Source organism: Macrobrachium nipponense, chromosome 1 (assembly GCF_015104395.2).
Source record: "Macrobrachium nipponense isolate FS-2020 chromosome 1, ASM1510439v2, whole genome shotgun sequence".
Taxonomy (NCBI): domain Eukaryota; kingdom Metazoa; phylum Arthropoda; class Malacostraca; order Decapoda; family Palaemonidae; genus Macrobrachium; species Macrobrachium nipponense.
The window spans coordinates 183,712,968-183,728,051 of NC_087200.1; positions in this window are offsets into that span (position 1 = coordinate 183,712,968).

The following is a 15,084-nucleotide window of genomic DNA, read 5'->3' on the forward strand; positions in this document are numbered from 1 at the left end:
AACGGAAATTGACAGTGAAAGTTTGAAAGGTATAACAGGAAGAAAACCTTGCACTTTGAATCAGTTGTTATGACAGGGTGGAAAGTAAGCTGGAAGAAAGAGACTATGAAAGGAGGTACAGGAAAAGGAATGAGAGGGGGATGCAACTAGGGGCCGAAGGCATGCTGCAAAGAACCTTAAGTAATGCCTACAGTGCACCGCATTAGGCGCACTGGCGGTACTACCTTCCTATGGGGCAAAGCCTCTCTTATTTTTTGAGTGGTATGACTGTGGATTTGAAAGTTAGTAAGGTGTATGCCATGTAAATCTCAGAATGTGTCTGCATTTTTGTGTATATAACAAGTGAGTTACAAGGTCTTGCAGAGAGCTTTTGGCATAATGGAACTTAAAAAAAAAAAAAAAAAAAAAAGGAAGAAAAACAATGATGCGTTTATAACCATTCTGTGTAAGAAGCATTTTCAGGCCGTCTAGCATCCACCTGAACACTTCATTGTAAAAGTAACCGAAATATTGTTTTTTCGCTGGAATAACACGGAGGAACTATGTCTGGAACATTTATCACGGAAGTGCGGAGGAACGTAAAACACCATAGGAAAAACTGACGTCAGTGTCAGAAAATTAGAGGATGTCATTGTTAAAACGTTTGTAAAGTACCATATAGTACGCTAGGCTTACAAAATGGAAAAGTAAGGATTTCCTTGCTAGTTTACATGACATTTCCTCAAGTTTTTATCGACTTGTTTCATTTGAAATATTATTCGTTACGACTTACACAACAAACAGCCGCAGTATCTAACTAGGCCTATACCACTAGGCCTACACCTCTCAGGCTTTTCTCTTTTCCAATTCATACCTTCCAAGCAACAGAACCGAATCTCTAAAGTGAAGGTATGAATTATACTCTCCCTTAGTTGTTCTTTGACCCTACTCTCAAATACCTTCTTTTGGCTTTCTGTAAAAGAAAACTATTGTGCCGGCTTTGTCTGTCCGTCAGCCCTCAGATCTTAAAGACTGCTGAGGCTAAAGGGCTGTAAACTGTTATGTTGATCATCCACCCTCCTATTATCACACATACCAAATTGCAGCTCTCTAGCCTCAGTAGTTAATTATTATTGTTATTATTATTATTATTTCATTTAACGCTAAATTTAGCCATAACCTTAGCTCTGGCAGCGTTATAGGTACCAACAACATAGGACACCACCGGACCATGGCTAAGTTTCACGGGCTGCGGCTAAGACTTTTATTAACCGTGGCTGGGGCCACCACTGGAGTGACTGGACAGAATGCGCCGAAGAAACATCAGCGCATCTTTTGCTTGTTTTAATTTACCCTCATTTATTCGATGCCCTCTGGTACTCTTAAAAAAATAAAAGAAAATGGTTTTAACTACATTTTGCGTAGCTTAATCACACTATAAGATTTAAAATTTGAGATTTAAGATCCTCACGCAAAATTTGCTAAGCGGTGTTCTTTTCTTTTTTTTCTTTTTTTTCACAGATCCGGCTATCATTCGAACACCGAGTCGGTCTTCCAGGGCCTTCATTATCTTTGGCAATCTCGCGCCTCTGTAGGCAGTCATTCTTATAAGCTGTAGTACTAAGCATTAGTTAATATTTGATGATATTCTGCTGGCGTTTTGTGTGATCGTACTAAAAATTTCAACTGACACGTTGTTCAACTTTTAATTAAACTTAGCATTTTTTAGACCCACTACAGACAACCCAACCAAATTGAATAGACTCAACTGATCGCCATAATGCTGCTTGTTCTGCAGGTTCAGACACGTTCAAAGTCACCACCGGTTCTGACTGCTTTGTTTAGTACTATTTTTTTATAGGTGGAATCGCTGTCTCATTATTTAATAGACACACTTCGTGTATGTATGTACGTATGTATTAATGCATGCATGAATGTATGTATATATACGTATATATATTTATGTATGTATGCATTTATGTACGTAAGAATGTATATATTTAATATATATATAATGTATGTATGTATGTATGTATACGGTATATATATATATATATATATATATATATATATATATATATATCACAGTAATATCCTTGTTTTATCTAGATAAATAATATATTTATGGAAATATATACAAAGCTTAAGCTTTCGTCCATCCTTTGTATATATTTCCATAAATATATTATATCTAGATAAATAATGATATTACTGTGGATCCTTCTATTGATATATATATATATATATATATATATATATAATATATATATATATATATAATATAGGATATTAGGTATAAATGTAGATTATAATATATATATATATATATATATATATATATATATATATTTGTAGTACATACATATATATACATACGTACATAGATACATACATATAAGACAAACACAATATACCCATTCAACCACGCCTAACCTAAAAGAACTAAACAAAATACTACACACACACACACACTCTAAACAGTTCCGTGCAATTCCCTTATGATATCTCCATATATGAGCAGTACCGAGTAACTGGATCGTCCCATGACTCAGGGGCGTCCGATCCAGAGGGGACTCTTGGATTTCGTCCAAGGAAGAGGAAAGACTTATATTCTGGCCTTCCTCTTCCCTCTTTTGAGTCGTAGGGACTGGCTGGGCTGGTGGTCCGTGTTCTGATGGAAAGTTTTCTTTCTCCTTTTGGTTTTGCGATTAGTTCAGCTTATTCTTTTACAAACACACAAACATACAGACATAGATATATATATATATATATATATATATGTATATATATATATATATATATATATATATATATATATATAATATATATATACATATATATATTACGTCTCCCCTACCATCCCACTCCCGTGTTTACCACGTCCCCAAACAGGCAGGCAAACAAGAAAGATCCACTTGGATTAGATCATCATGGATAGAGAGATAGATATACAGGAAAGCACTGATGGCTCATGGCTGTACTCTCAGTCTCCCTCGAGAGTTCACATAGGTAGGATGTACGTTCCACCTCTCCTGAGGGATACTTTTGAAAGACGTATATCCCTCAGGAGAGACGGAACATACTGCCTATGTGAACTCTTGAGAGAGACACAGTTTGCACTCTGCAGCCCTGTGTTTGGCTTATCAGCAGCCGGTCAGGATAGTCGTAAGGGACTGGCCTAGACATCAGATGCACGGTTGATGTTAGTCTACTATAGTTGGGCATTACCGTAAGAACATAAACAAAAGATTGCAGATATCATTATTAGTCCTAGATGACGAAACCCTTGAGGGTCACTACTTATGAAAGATCCATTAATTATCGCTGTATTGTAGCAATATTCATTGACCCGCTCCTTGAAGACTGAGAAGAGAGAAAAAGAAAAACCGCTGGTGATATTTGAGTTTTTGCTGTTGGATTGTGCAAGACACAAGTGCGCTGTCACCCGAACACCATTAAGAAAAGACCATGCTAGAAAATTATACATATACATATATGTACGCATAATGCATACATTCTCACACATTATATATATATATATATATATATATATATATATATTTATATATATTTATGTGTGTGCATATAATATATTTATTGCTTATACCACCATTTTAACTTGTATTAAGTTCAGATAAACTGGTCGGTCATATTAAAGTAATTACCCAAAATAGACGCTGGTTTTAGATACATTTCTAAAAGAAAAAGAAAAACTGTCTATGATCCCAGATCAGGCGTCCACATGAAACGAACTGAGCCATAAATATCTCAAAACAGTGAAAACGCTTAAAAAAAAAACTAATAAATATACCTTTAATGAGGCAGGATGAAGACTCTTAACATAGTCCCGAACAGGAACTGTTTAAAGGCCGTATTCAATTATAGATGATCTTTACCTCTTCGGCACTACAAAACGCTACTGTCGTCCCATTTTTTTCTTTTTTTTTTCGTTTTCTATTCTAGTGATCTGGGCTGCACGCGCCATTACCTCCGCGCCGGAGAATAAACGGCGATTTGATGCTATTCTCGCCGCTGTCCGTCGCGTCTCCCTTATCAGATCTCGTAATCACAAGCCAATAAAGAAATATGATCAGAGAGAGAAGTATCACCTTACTTGTTAAGTCTAGTGAAAAGGAGAATATGTGATTAATAAGTCTAGAAGAAGGTCCGCGCAAGTTCATGGTTGAAATGTGTCGGATCTGTGTCTAAGTTTTACGAAATTACTTTTGTATACAGTATTTCTGTTGTCCCTTTTCAGTTTTGATCTTCGTTTTTCTGAATATGTAAAGAATTACAGCATGATCCAGGGCACAGGGACTAAATGGTACTACTGATTTGTCCACAGTTACCAAAGCTGGACCAGTGTAGGCCAGGACCACTCTCCATTGGTCCATTTTTAATGAGCATCAAAACTGGTGGTCACCGCAGCAGCCATACTGGCAAAATTTTGGATGTTCTCCAATCTTTGTAGAATAACGCATTAGCTAGAGGTACCTGGATCACAAACGAAGGCCCTTTTAATAAGTTTTGGCCAGGATAGATAACCAAGCAAAAACGAAAGCAGAGAAAAGGTAATAATTGCTGGTTTGTTCAAGTCTGTTGAGGTATATTTCTCATATGAATTATCCAATTCCATCTTCATATGAACGCTGCAGAAATCCTGCCATAAATAACAAATAATTTTTTTCTCCTTTTTATAATGTTTGCGTGACTGTAACTATAATTGAACTGGTTTATAACACTGCCAATATTTTAGGCTCTCAGTTGGACACCATGCTGTTCTCGTCAGTCGCATCAAAATGCGCCATTACACACCAAACTCGGAAAAATTTATTTTACTGGAGAGAAATCAAACCGATTTTAATGAATTCGATGCGTTTCCAGTTGCATAAAAATCCCGTTTTAAACATTGGGAAGATTAACTTCAGAAGCTGGGGGTTTTAGTCATATAACGGATACTACTTACCTATACTCTGTTTTTTTCCATCTGTCCATCCGGTTGTGGTGGTCGCGCATGGTAGCACTGCGTCCCGGGCTTTAGATAGTTACGCAATGTATAAGTTTTAGGTAAATAAAAGGATATCTCGGTGTATATTTGCAACTGTAAAGTGTTTTAATAATTTACTGTACGCGAATTACACCGTTAATATTCGAAATAGGATATTATTTAAAGCCCGGGACGCAGTGTTACCATGCGCCAACACCGCAGGCGGATGGACAGATGGAAAAAAACAGAGTATAGTATGTTACTTTCATCCTGAGAGATCTGGTGTGTGTTGCTTATTATTAAACATTAAGAAACCCTGTCCCTTCACAGGTCAAATCCAATCACTATTAGCACTTCGAATACCTGGAAAGTACAGTAAGTTCCAAAACTGGAGCGACAAATTTCAGAGGATTTCGTTCGAAATTCACCAATTGGCAACTACAACTCGTAGCTGAATTTTTTTTTTCTATTGTGAAACTTCTATCAAGCAAAATAAAGCTAACATATGATGCACAAATATAAAATCTATGATATTTATAACAATCATAAGAAAAATTACGGTAATAGTAATTATTTTAAAGTATAGTAATAACTTCAAACTATAGAAACGAAACAATTTGAAATTCTAGTTCAACACAGGATTACCAACATTACCAATGTATATTTCGAGCAATGTGGAAACAAATATTTAATATCATAGTGTATTATAAATTATTTTAGCGAAGATGCATAAAACAATGCAAGTATCAATAGAATGTAAAGGGAAAATCTCCGCGACAATAAACATAATCAACCATGAATGCACATAGATTCATTAGAGAAGTTGGGTGTGGTTGGTAATTCTGATTCTAGCTTCTAGGACCGAGCATAAAACACCATCTTCGAGAAAGGCTCTAACTGCTGCTGCTACTTCCGTGACTAGGCCTAGTTCCGGGCATTGCAAGGCTTACAATGCAGGGCCACTGTCTGTTATTTAGGCGAAGATAGAACCTTCAGGACCGACACCAGGACCTGTCCTTGCACCGGGGAAACAGACTCGCTATACTAAAAATAAGAAATACGATCGCAAGCAACCAGAACACCCGTATATCACCACCTGGTTAAGTAGGGAGACGACAGACCCCAACCACCCCTCCCCCCCCCCCCTCCCCCCCCCTCAACCTTTACCTCTACCCACAATACTAACTCCATCTTTTTCACTTCAACCTTTTACCTCAAATCTTCGAAACATATCCCAACCGTGAAATTTAAGACTGAATTTGCCTAAGTGGGCGTAGTATCATAAGAGAGTGATATCACCCTAACTCATATTTCCACGGACAACCAGTAATCAGTTCAATCCAGTCAAGCATTATTGTATAACAGAAATTTATGATTTTGTGTGTGTGTATATATATATATATATATATATATATATATATATATATATATATATGTATATATATATATATATATATATATATATATATATATATATATATATATATATATATATATATAGAAGCACCCGAACATAACCAATAGGCCTAGTGCTTGATTCTTAAAAGAGACCTCTGGTTATTCCTGACTAGATAAAAACGTCCTGAGAGACCTTACCTTACCTTACAGACCTTACAGTTCGTTCGGGTTGCCCCAGGTCCCTCAGTGTGAGGCACCTCTAATGTCTACCAGAGAGTTGCTAGTACATCTTCCGGTATATTTTGCATCTTCCAATCTTGGATGGTCTGGGATGCAGTTTAGATATTTGTCGAGCTTATTCTTAAACACATCTACGCTCACTCCTGATATATTCCTCAGATGAGCTGGCAACGCATTGAATAGACGCTGCATTATCGATGCTGGTGTGTAGTGGATTAATGTCCTGTGTGCTTTCCTTATTTTTCCTGGTATTGTTTTGGGCACTATTAATCTACCTCTGCTTGCTCTTTCTGATATTTTTAGTTCCATGATATTTTCTGTTATTCCTTCTATCTGTTTCCATGCCTGAATTATCATGTAGCGTTCTCTTCTCCTTTCTAGACTATAATAATTTTAATGATTGTAGTCTTTCCCAGTAGTCAAGGTCCTTAACTTCTTCTATTCTAGCTGTAAAGGACCTTTGTACACTCTCTATTTGTGCAATATCCTTTTGATAGTGTGGGTACCATATCATATTGCAATATTCAAGTGGACTACGAACATATGTTTTATAAAGCATAATCATGTGTTCAGCTTTTCTTGTTTTGAAGTGCCATAACAACATTCCCATTTTTGCTTTACATTTTGCCAAAAGAATTGCTATTTGATCATTGCATAACATGTTCCTATTCATCATCACACCAAGGTCTTTAACTGCTTCCTTATTTGTGATTGTCTCATTATTAGGTCCCCTATATGCATATAGCTTTCCTTCTCTGTCTCCATAATTTATTGATTCAAATTTATCAGAGTTAAATACCATCCTATTTTCCTCTGCCCAATCATATACTTTGTTAAGGTCTCTTTGTAGAGCGTTCCTATCTTCATCACAAGTAATTTCTCTACTTATTCTTGTGTCATCAGCGAAACTACTCACTACCGAATCCTTAACATTACTGTCTATGTCTTCAATCATAATAACAAACAGTATTGCAGCTAACACCGTACCTTGTGGCACACCGGATATTACCTTGGTTTCATCCGATTTCTCATCGTTTGCAATAACTATCTGTTTTCTGTTGTGTAAAATTTCTTTTAACCATCTTCCTATTTTATCTACGATATTGTGTTTTCTAATTTTCTTTGCTAATATATTATGGTCTACTTTGTCAAAAGCTTTTGCAAAGTCTAGATATACCACATCTGTTTCATTTCCGCTTTTCATATTTTTGAATATGTTCTCACGGTGGACTAACAGTTGGGTTTGTGTACTTTTTCCGGGTACGAAACCGTGTTGTCCTATATTAAACAAATTATTTTTTATTAAATGTTTCATAATATTTTTCTTCATTACCCTTTCATACACTTTCATAATATGTGATGTTAGACTCACAGGCCTATAATTACTTGCCTCAAGTCTTGATCCACTTTTGAAAGTAGGGGTGATATATGCTAATTTGTGCTCATCATAAATCTTGCCTGTATCTACACTTTGTCTTAATAATATTGCAAGTGGCTTTGCGATAGAATGAACTACTTTCTTTAACAAAATAGCAGGGATTCCATCAGGCCCTGCAGCAGCTCCATTTTTAATTTCATTAATTGCCTGCACAATATCAGCTTCATTAATTTCTATGTCAGCTAAATATTCACTATTTTCGTCCCTTACTTCTATATCATTATCTTCATTATCTATTCTAGGGGTGAATTCTCTCTTATATCGTTCTGCCAGTATGTTGCAAATTTCCTTTTTTTCGTTCGTTAATCTCCCTTCAATTCTCAGAGGGCCTATTTCTATTCTTCTTTTATTCATCTTCTTCACATATGAGTATAATAGTTTGGGGTTTTGCTTGATATTTAATAGGGTTTTTTCTTCCAATTCCCGTTTTTCATTTTCTTTTGATTGTATAATCTTTTGTTCTGCATTTTCTATCTTACTTTTTAGTTCTATAACTTTCCATGCATTTTTTTCTTTTGCAAGACCTTTTTTCCACTTTCTGATTTTCTGGAACAAGATCCTTCTGTCTCTTGGTATGCATGAATGATGTTTACTTTTCTTCTTCGGTATATATTTTATCCACTATTTTCTCTAATATTTTATATAATATCTCCGTATTTACTCTTATGTCATCGCTTACGAAAATGTTATCCCAATCTTTGTTTAATTCTTCATTTATTTCTGACCATTTTATATTTTTACTGTAGAAGTTGTATTTTCCATATCCTTCCCACTTTTTCATTTCTTGCTTATCTCTGTTTTCACTTGCTTTGGAATGAACTGTTAATTCTATGACATTATGGTCTGAAATACTCGCATTATAAACTATTATTTCTTTAACATAATTCACCTCGTTCACAAATACTAGGTCTAAAGTATTTTCCTTTCTTGTTGGCAGGTGATTTATTTGTTGAATGTTGTATTCTAGTAGCATATCTAATAGCTTTTCGAATTGCCTCTTATCTTCTGCACTACTATTACTCTCTTTTTTATATGTATAAGTACATCCACAATCTCCTATTCGTTCTTTCCATTCTACGAAAGGAAAGTTGAAGTCACCAGATAGGAGAATAGTCCAGTCCTTGTGATTTCTACATATATCATCCAATTTTTCAATTATTAAGTCAAACTCTTTAGTATTAGGAGGTCTATATATTACTATGTTCATTAATTTTTCAGATTCAAATTCTACCGCTATTAGTTCACATTCTGAGTTACTATATTTCTCATATATTTTTCCTTGTTTTTTGTCTTTCCCATATATTGCGGTTCCCCCTTGATTCCTATTTTTTCTATCTGATCTATAAGTTTGGAACCCTTTTTATTTGATCATCATTCCCAGTCTCTTGGGAATACCAGGTTTCACTTATATTCATTATATCTATTTTCTTTTCAATTTGGGTTAGTTCTTCTAAGTACTCTATTTTTCTTTTTGAGTTACTCGTAACTAAACCCTGCGCATTCATCACTATGATGGTTTGCGTGTTTTCTCCTTCATTTAATATTGGTAGTAATAAGGATTTTCCCATGTCTCTTTCCTGTTTCTGGTATGTTGTTCTTTTTTTCATTTCCAGAAATTCTGACATTAAAAAATCCAACTTTTCCATAAATAATTTGATCAATTCCTTCATCATAATTATTTAATTTTGTGTCTGAATCTGCAATTTTCTCCGTTTCTGCAATATCCTCTTGCATAATAAATACAGTTATTATCCCTTGAGTAGAATTTTGGAGCTGATGCATTGAAATTTTTGCTGACATCTCTGCATATCTCATTGGTGGTTTGCTTTTCTCTTTTACCTGATATTCTTGATTTCCTCTTCTTTATTTGTTTCTTTCTTATTTTGGATTTTATTACTTGGTTGGTTATTTATTTGATTATGATTCATGGCTACAGGGTGCATATATTTGCATTTTTTGTCGAACTTACATCCTTTTCCTTCTTTTAGGTTTTTGCATATTTTTGGATGCAGATCTCTGCAATCATCCCCATATCCATCTAGGTATGCACATTTACCATATATTTCATAGTTGTGACATACCTTAGGATGTTTGTAGTAACATCTTTCTCCAAATCTGCAATTCCCTCTTTTCAAAAGGTTGCAGATTTTGTCTTTCTTGTCTATTTTTTCCTCTTTCCCGTCATTGTGTAGATCTGGGTAGAGCCTCTTCGGGATTTGCTTTTCTGTTGCCATATCGTAATTTATTTCTTCGTAGGTATGCTGCTTTATTGCCTCATATGTAGTATCAATGAGTATCTCTGCATCATACTTTTATCTTGTTTCTTTGTTTTCCTTATTTTTTTTTTCTGTCATTTATTTTTGTTTACTTCTCTACCGTTTTCCTCTTTTTCTTCTTCTTCTTCTTCCTCTTCCTTCTTCTTCTTCTTCATCCTCAACTATTTGTACATTCAATCTTGATTTAATAACATTGTCTATCCATGATAGACATGTTTGAAACAAAAAATTCTTGTATCTTTTCTCATATCTTGTATTACCTCAGCACACTGTGGATGGGTCGGAATGTTGCATGCAGCACATTTTCTGATTAGGTTTTGTGGCATTGACTATGCTATACCAAACTTTTACCACAGTTTGCATGCTTTTGGCATTCTTTTTCCTAATGCGTCAATTAGGATATTCACAAGATTCACCTTATTCATTTTCTTTGTCGGAATATGTTGGTTTATGTATATTTTCTTTATGAGTCTCTTGACCACTTGGATTTTATTTGGAACTTCTTCAATTATTTTCAAGATGTTTTCATTAGATTTGTTCCAGTTTGAAGGATTATATCCTTCTAATATATCTATGAATGCTTTTGTATCTTTTTGGTTAGGACTGTTGCTGATTTCATAGATGAGAAATGCCAGTTCCCTTCCTGCTACCTCATCGTATTGCGAATCTGCTAAACACGCTAAATTACGCCATCTCTTCCCGCAGTTGGAACTTACTGCCATCTTGTTCTGATTTACAGTATTACACTTGATAAACTAACTTAGAAGACGCTTTATCCTACTATTTTCACACTAATCTTATCACCGATAGTTCACGAACACTTCTAGATATTTCTCAAATTCTAGTCGTATGTTAAACTTGTGATATCTGTTGATTAATCTGACTTCACGCGGGAACGTCTCACCAAGCAAGATGGCTACTACGAGAGAGAGAGAGAGAGAGAGAGAGAGAGAGAGAGAGAGAGAGAACATAACAGGAGATACTCGAATTAAAATAATGCTCGCCAAGCATATTCACACTCCAGATCGTATGGGCAAGAATAGTCTCACGTATGCACCGAAAAAAAAGGTGGAAACGTACGAAAATACTTGTTTTGTGCGACCCTGAACGCAATTCCTCATGCAAAAATTTGCACAATTGAGAAATTCGATGAAATTATTAACTAACAAGCTGGAAAATATATTTCCTTGATTCTTGAAATAGGCCTAACCATGTAACCAATGCTAAACGCACATATAACTTGGATTCCTTTTTTTTTTTTTTTTTTTTTGCACCAACTTGTGTCTTATTTATATTTCATCTAATCAGATGCTAAACTTCTCTGTGCTTTATCAAAAGAAATCATAATAACTTTCGATATAACGCTATAAAAGTAGAAAGTTAATTTACAAATATTAGGCCAATGCTTATGCACTCGGTTCCTGCTGCCACTCTATGGTGAACACTTGATATCACACTTTCAGAGCCGCAGATATTTCTTTGGGGATTTTTTTTTTTTTTTATAAACAATTATTGAACTAACATTAATCATTCATTGGGGAAATACTTTCTGTGCTTATACAGTTAATCACTGACGCGTATTATCAGATAAATAGGATGACAATAATTGGAATAAAATATACTAACTGGCAACCCCATGAGTTTCTAAAGAAGTACGATCAATTCTGAGATTTGTCGCTTTACTTCTGGAACTTACTGTACAACCACACTTGAACTCTACAATAGTCTCATGTTCTGAATAATACTAAATGTATTTACATTTTACTTTAATTTCCACCTGCAGGTTTCAACTGTTATATCTCATTAATCTCTATAAGTCCACTCAATAATCTAGATTTAATATGAAAATCACTAATGCAAATTGAACCGAGCCGGAGAGTGGTGACTATGAAAACAAAGGTAAACGGTTAAAAGGCGCAGGTACGTATCACCACGCACGCTCCCACACCTCGCCATAAAGATAAATAATATCTTTCTTAATGGAATGTTCCTCAGTGATAAATTTACGTTGTTTTATTGGTAACAACACGCAAATACCTTCATATACCCTATCGGCGTTGAAGAAAGAGAGACAACGTGTGAGGAATAAGCGAGGAATTCTCTTCAGTTCTGCAAAACCCTGTTGTCCTACGATTACGTATTTTCGTGACGTTTCTCTCATTATGATGCACAAGTGCTTGAATATCTTCCAGCTTCTGCTTTTTATTAGTTTTGTTACCTCTATTACATGAGGAGGTAGGTCTCTTCCTGGTTCCTGAAGAGGCAGGCCTATTCCTGGTTCCTGAAGAGGTAGTACGTCTATTCCTGATTCCTGAAGAGTAAGTCTATTATAGTAGTTAGATTTAGCCAGCTTGTGCTGGCACGGGCTCTTGATCTTCAGCAGCCCTTAACAATAGGTCTATTCCTGGTTCCTGAAGAGGTTGGCCTATTCCTGGTTCCCAAAGAGCTAGTCTGTTCCTGTTTCCTGAAGAGGTAGGTCTGTTCCTGGTTACTGAAGAGTTAGGTCTATTCCTGGTTTCTGAAAAGGTAGGTCTATTCCTGGCTTCTGAAGAGATTGGTATATTCCTAGTTCCCAAAGAGGTAGCTTATTCCTGGTTTCTGGAGAGGTTGGTCTATTCCTAGTTCCCAACGAGGTAGTCTATTCCTGGTTACTGAAGAGGTAGGTCTAATCCTGGTTCCTGAAGAGGTAGGTCTATTCCTAGTTCCCAAAGAGATAGTCTGTTCCTGGTTACTGAAGAGGTAGGTCTATTCGTGGTTTCTGAAGTGGTAGTTTATTCATGGTTCATGAAGATATGGGTCTATTCCTGGTATTTGAAGAAGAAGGTCTATTCCTGGTTCCTGAAGAGGTTGGTCTATTTCTAGTTACTGGAGAGGTAGATCTATTCCTGGTTCCCGAGGAGGTAGGTCTGTCTGTTCCTGGTTCCTAAAGTAGTAGGTCTATTCCTGGTTTCTGAAGAGATTGGTCGATTCCTGGTTCCCAAAGAGGTAGTCTGTTCCTGCTTCCTGAAAACGTATGTCTGTTCCTGGTTCCTGGAGAGGTATGTCTACTCTTGGTTTCTGAAGAGATAAGTTTATTCCAGCTTCATGGTTCCAAAAGAGGCAAGTATATTGCTCGCTTTGTGATTGTGACCTGGTCTTCTTATTGACATTTTTTGTGTGTTTGTGAATGTGAGTATGTTTGGGAGACTATAGGGCACAAGTTATCCGTGTCATTGGCCTTTTATATAAAAAAATAACGAGAAATTGATTCCCTGACTTGTCAACCCGTTAATTTTACGCATTTATATATAAATTATAATATATATTATAAATATAATAATATAATCTATATATTATATATATATATATATATATTAATCTATATATATCTATATATAATATACTATATATATAATATATATATATTAATTTAATATCTATATATATATATATATATAATTATATATAATATATTATTATATATTTATATATATATATCTTTTTTATGCGGGCCCAGGGCAACTTGAGCTGGAGACAGCTAAAAAATTAAACATTTTTAGTGTAGCCTACGTATAATTAAATACACGTGAACAAGTTTTATCACGCAAAATTCGTTAACCCGAGAACAATCTCTCTCTCTCTCTCTCTCTCTCTCTCTCTCTCTCTCTCTCTCTCTCTCTCTCTCTCTCTGTGGTATTACTTTCCCCACAGCAAATCCAACTGCAAAGCATTGCCAAGATGTAGCAGATTAAAGAGAGCCGTTCTAAAGCCTTGTTGTTACGGGAGTGGTCAAGCCAGAAATGTTTGTTTTCGAGTAAAACAGTTTTTTGATGCACCCCGCATACATACATGCTTACTTAATCTTTATTCCAAAAATAGTATTTTATCATTATGTCTAGTTAACAGAATACGAGGCTGATTGGTAGAATTATTTTTATATCAACGGAATAAAGATCCCTGCATGCGTTCATGCGACTATGCGAATTTTGTATATAAATATAAAATGCCGAAATCTGAAGCGCTCATCTATTATCGGTAAGTCATCTCCCAGATAGAGGGCAAATGATTTTTCAATAAAAGTTAAGTCTTGATCTCTTTGCCAATTCTTGATGCACACACGCACTCTCTCTCTCTCTCTCTCTCTCTCTCTCTCTCTCTCTCTCTCTCTCTCTCTCTCTCTCTCTCTCTCTCATACGCATGAGAGCGCGCGTCCGTCAAGGCCTAACGGAAGACTCTGTCAGTCATATTCTTGACTTTGAACGACACAGATATTAAAACGAAAGCGAGGCGGGCATAATTTTTTTTCACATTTTTTTTCAACACGGCGCTCCCATTATGTTCACATATTCTTGTAACAGAATAATTTTTATATTGATGTATAAAATGATGATGCCACATTAATCCTTCAGCTGCTGAGACTCAGAGGTTCGTAAGTAGCGCATCAATCTCAATACACAAATTGCGCTTCTCATTTTATATAAGAAAACTATTGAGATGGCTTTGTCTGTCCGCCCTCAGATCTTAAAAACTACAGATACTAGAGGGCTGCAAATTGGTATGTTGATCATCCACCCTCCAATCATCAAACATACCAAATTGCAGCCCTCTAGCCTCGGTAGTTTATATTTTTTTAAGGTTAAAGTTAACCACGACCATGTATATGGCAACGCTAAAGGACATGCCACCACTGGGTTGTGGCTGGAAGTTTCATGGTCTGCGGCTCATACAGGATTATACACTGTACAGAAAACTCGATTGCATTAGATAAACTTCTGTGCATTTTTCAC